Raw genomic sequence first — 5,000 nt, 5'->3', positions numbered from 1 at the left:
TTTCTCCCTCACTCTCTCTCTCTCTCTCTTCTCTTTCTCTTTTTCTTTCTCTCTCTCTCTCTCTCTCTCTCTCTCTCTCTCTTCTCTCTCTCTCTCTCCTTCTCTCTCCTCTTCTCTCTCTCTCTCTCTCTCTCTCATCTTCTCCTCTTTCATCTCTCTTCCTCTCTCTTTCTCTCATCCCTCCTCTCCCTCCTCCCTCTCTTACTCCATCCTCTTTCTACCCCTCTTTCTTCTTCTTCTCCTTTTCTGCCCCGCTCTCCTCACCCTTCTCCCTCGTTGCCCTGCGTGCAGCCGACCTCCCTCGGCACACAAAGAATGGCACCGCGGCAAGGAGGAAGGAGGTGCCACGGGGAGGGAAGAAGAGGGAGGGGAGGAGGGGGGAAGGGAGAGGGGAAGGGAGAAGGGGTGAGGAGAGTGAGCAAAGAAGGGGAGGGAGAGTGCTGAGGGATGTAAGCGGGGAAAGGAGGGAAGGGGAGGAGAGTGGTGGGAGGGAAGGAGGCGGGAGAGGGAAGGGGAGGGAAGGAGAGGAGGAGTGGGAGGAGAGAAGGAGCATGGGGTGGAGGAGGAGAGAAGAGGAGAAGGGAGCGGAGGAAAGGAGGAGGAGAGAAGGAGGAGAAGGGGAGCGGAAGGAGGAGGGAAGAAGGGGAGAAGGGGAGGGGAAGGAGGAGGGAGAAGGGGAAGGGGAGAAGGAGGAGGGGAGAAGGGGAGGGGAAGGAGGAGGAGAGAAGGGGAGGGGAAGGAAGAGGGGAGAAGGGGAAAGGGGAAGGAAGAGGAGAAGGGGAGGGGAAGGAGGAGGAGAGAAGGGGAGAAGGGGAGGAAGGAGGAGGGGAAGGGAGGGAAGGGGAGGGGAGAGAGGGGAGGGGAGGGGAGAAGGGGAGGGGAAGGAGGAGGAGAGAAGGGGAGGGGAAGGAAGAGGGGAGAAGGGGAGGGGAAGGAGGCAGAGAGAAGGGGAGAAGGGAAGGAGGAGGGGAGAAGGGGAGGGGAAGGAGGAGGAGGAGGAGTTTGGAGATTGAAGGCGATCCACTTAGCGTAATCACAGGGAAGGTGCCATGTTTACCATCCACGTTGCCGTCCTTCTTGTCCGTAATGGCACCCCTCCCCCCCACCCCCACACCCCACCCGTGGAATATGTCGCGGACTGCGGGAGGGAGAGTGCCAGTGCCAAAGAGCGGGTCCCTTTTTATTTTTTTTTATTGTTTTTTATTTATTTATTTATTTATTTATTTTACTCGCTTTCTTGTTCGTTTTTTTTTTCTACACGTTCTGTTATTTTTTAATCTTTCTCCTCTTTTTAGTTTTTTCCTTCTCCATCTTTCTCTTTACATTGTTTTTTCTTCTCTCTCACTCGTTTCTTCTGTATAGTTTTATTTCTTGCTCTCTCTCCTACTTTTTTTTTCTCCTCCTCCTTCTGTCCATAGTTTTTCTTCCCTCTCTCTTATTCCTCGGAGTTTTTCTCCTTTCTCTTTCTCCTCCTTCTCCTTCTCTTCACATTGAATACTCTGCAATGTTAATGGGGGTTGATTATAGCTGTCGGTTAATAGCTCGAGAAGAGGGGTTGAAGAGGGGGGAGAGGGAGAGGAGGGGAGAGGGGTGAGAGAGGGGAGAGGGTGAGGAGGGGAAGAGGAGAGGGGAGAAGGAGGGTGAGTGGAGGGCAGTGAAGAGGGGGCGAGGAGGAGAGGGGAGAGTGGGAGAGGGAGGGGAGTGAGAGAGGGTGGGAGGGAGTGGTGGGAAGTGGAGGAGGGGAGAGGGGTGGGAGGAGGAAGAGGAGGGAGAGGAAGGGGGAGAAGGTGAACGAGGAGGAGGGAGAGGGGTGGGAGAGGGAAAGGAGGGTGGGACAGGGTGAGAAGGTGGGCGAAGGAGAGGAGGGGGCAATTAGGATGAGGAAGGGAAAGGAGAGGGGCGAGGAGGAGGGGGGCAAGGACGGCGATGAAAGAGGGTGAGGAGGAGGGGTAAGGGATAGGTATGGGGGTAGAGGGGTAGGGGGGTGTACAAGCATCGTGCTTTTCCTTGATACACGGCGTAATATCGGGGGGGGGGGGGGTCGGTTAAGGTGCGTCGTTACACGTTCGGAAGGTCCTGCGTTGTGTGGGGCGTGGTTTCGAGTTGATGGCTGCTGGCCCGGGGGAGTGGGGTGGGTGGGGGGCGGGGGCGGGGGGGGTTTGGAGGTGGTGGACTGTCTGGGAAATGAGCTATTGTTTTTTTTTATTATTTATTTATTTATTTATTTATTTATTTATTTATTTTATTTTTTTCATTATTTTTAATTTGTTTAGTTATTATTTTTTTCATTATTTTTAATTTATTTAGTTATTATTATTATTATTATTATTATTATTATTTTTAAGTATGATGAACTTTCTGGGAAATTATTGTTATTATTTTTTTTGGTATAATGAACTTTATTAAGGTACGGTGAACTGGGAATTTATTATTTTTAGGTATGATGAACTGTATGGGAACTTAATTTTTTTAGGTATGATGAGCTGTCTGGGAACTTATATATTTTTTAGGTATGATGAAGTGTCTTGGGATTATTATTATTATTTTTTAAGTACGATGAACTAAAGTTTGTGAAATTGTTATCTTTTTTTTATAGGTATAATGAACTTTCTGGGAAGGTATTTTTTTTAGGTATGATGAATTGTCTGGGAAATTATTATTTTTTTAGATTTTTATTTTTTATTTATTTATTTATTTTTTAAGGGGAGGGGATTATGAACTTTTTTTTTTAAGGGGAGCGTCATTTTGGAGGAAATTGAATTTGATGGATTGACGATGACCAGGGCAGAATTAAGCATGGTCTTTGTATTCTTTTGTTCATCATGGTCTTTGTATTCTTTTGTTCATCAGGTTCATATTTCTCTCTGCTCGTTATTTCACTTAATGTCCAATCAGCTGTTTTATTAACTCCTTTGTGTGCGTATTCATCCATGCACTCGGGTCATGCAAACGACCTTCTCATAAGGTAGCCAGCGACGTTAGCAAACAACCAGTCATTTTAGTTTGTTTGTCTGTTTGTCTGGCGCGGACTGTCGGGGAAGGCTTTAGATCAGGAGCAACTCGAGGAGGTCTCATGCCGTCTGATTCTGTTGTTGGGGAAAAAAAAGCACGTGGGGGTTTGTTTTGATGACGTCACCAAAGCACGTGGGGGTTTGTTTTGATGACGTCACCAAAGCACGTGGGGGTTTGTTTTGATGACGTCACCAAAGCACGTGGGGGTTTGTTTTGATGACGTCACTAAAGCACGTGGGGGTTTGTTTTGATGACGTCACCAAAGCACGTGGGGGTTTGTTTTGATGACGTCACAAAAGTTACGGATGCTTTTGTGAATGTGGTCGATCATTTTGGTCTCTTCGGCTTTCGGAAAAGGATGGGGAATAATGAGAGGGGATGAGGAGGGAAGAAGAGAAAGGAGAGGGGTGGGAGAGGGAGGGGTGAGGGTGAGGCGGGTAGAGACGGTGAACGAGGAGGAGGGAGAGAAGTCATTTTGGTCTCTTCGGCTTTCGGAAAAGGATGGGGAATAATGAGAGGGGATGAGGAGGGAAGAAGAGAAAGGAGAGGGGTGGGAGAGGGAGGGGTGAGGGTGAGGCGGGTAGAGAAGGCGAACGAGGAGGAGGGAGAGAGGTCATTTTGCTCTTCAGTTTTCGAAAAGGATGGGAAATAATGAGAGGGGATGAGGAGGGAAGAAGAGAAAGGAGAGGGGCGGGAGAGGGAGGGGTGACGGTGAGGCGGGTAGAGAAGGCGAACGAGGGGGAGGGAGAGAGGTCATTTTGCTCTTCAGTTTTCGAAAAAGGCTGGGGAATAATGAGAGGGGATGAGTAGGGCAGAAGAGAAAGGAGAGAGGTGCCAGAGGGGGAGGTGAGGGTCAGGCGGGTACAGGAGGCGAACGAGGAGGAGGGAGAGAGGTCATTTTGGTCTCTTCAGTTTTCGAAAAGGATGGGAAATAATGAGAGGGGATGAGGAGGGAAGAAGAGAAAGGAGAGGGGCGGGAGAGGGAGGGGTGAGGGTGAGGCGGGTAGAGAAGGCGAACGAGGAGGAGGGAGAGAGGTCATTTTGGTCTCTTCAGCTTTCGGAAAAGGATGGGGAATAATGAGAGGGGATGAGGAGGGAAGAAGAGAAAGGAGAGGGGTGGGAGAGGGAGGGGTGAGGGTGAGGCGGGTAGAGAAGGCGAACGAGGAGGAGGGAGAGAGGTCATCTTGATCTCTTCAATTTTCAAAAAATGATGGGAAATAATGATTTTAACGGTTATATTTCCATTGAACAATCGTCAAAACAGAGGCCATGACACCTCCTCTAGTTGCTACTGATCTAGCCCTTCCCCATGGACTGTCATCGCCGCTGAAAAAATCCCCCTTCCCCTTGCTTGTTGGGGAGAGATCGTATTCGCAGATAGCAAGAACCGCTAATTGCCGAAGGGGGAGGGGGGGGGGGAATAGGGGGTGGTGGTGCTAGATGCTAAATATAGCGGAATCGTCGTAGCGGGAAATCCTGGCGCGTGTATGTGTTGGGTGGGGTTGTATGTCGGGCTGGGGGTGTTTCTGCTGAGTCGGGGGGCTGAGTCGGGGGGGGGGGGTGTATGTCGGGCTGGGGGTGTTTCTGCTGAGTTGGGGGGGGGTGTATGTCGGGCTGGGGGTGTTTCTGCTGAGTCGGGGGGGGGGGGGTGTATGTCGGGCTGGGGGTGTTTCTGCTGAGTCGGGGGGGGGGGGGTGTATGTCGGGCTGGGGGTGTTTCTGCTGAGTCGGGGGGGGGGTTGTATGTCGGGCTGGGGGTGTTTCTGCTGAGTCAGGTGTATGTCGGGCTGGGGGTGTTTCTGCTGAGTCGGGGGGGGTGTATGTCCGGGCTGGGGGTGTTTCTGCTGAGTCAGGGGGGGGGGTGTATGTCGGGCTGGGGGTGTTTCTGCTGAGTCGGGGGGGGGTGTATGTCGGGCTGGGGGTGTTTCTGCTGAGTCGGGGGGGGGGGGTGTATGTCGGGCTGGGGGTGTTTCTGCTGAGTCGGGGGGG

This window comes from Penaeus vannamei, chromosome 3 (assembly GCF_042767895.1).
Source record: "Penaeus vannamei isolate JL-2024 chromosome 3, ASM4276789v1, whole genome shotgun sequence".
Classification (NCBI taxonomy): Eukaryota; Metazoa; Arthropoda; class Malacostraca; order Decapoda; family Penaeidae; genus Penaeus; species Penaeus vannamei.
The sequence above is the reverse complement of the archived record's forward strand: the minus strand, read 5'-3'. Positions refer to the sequence as shown.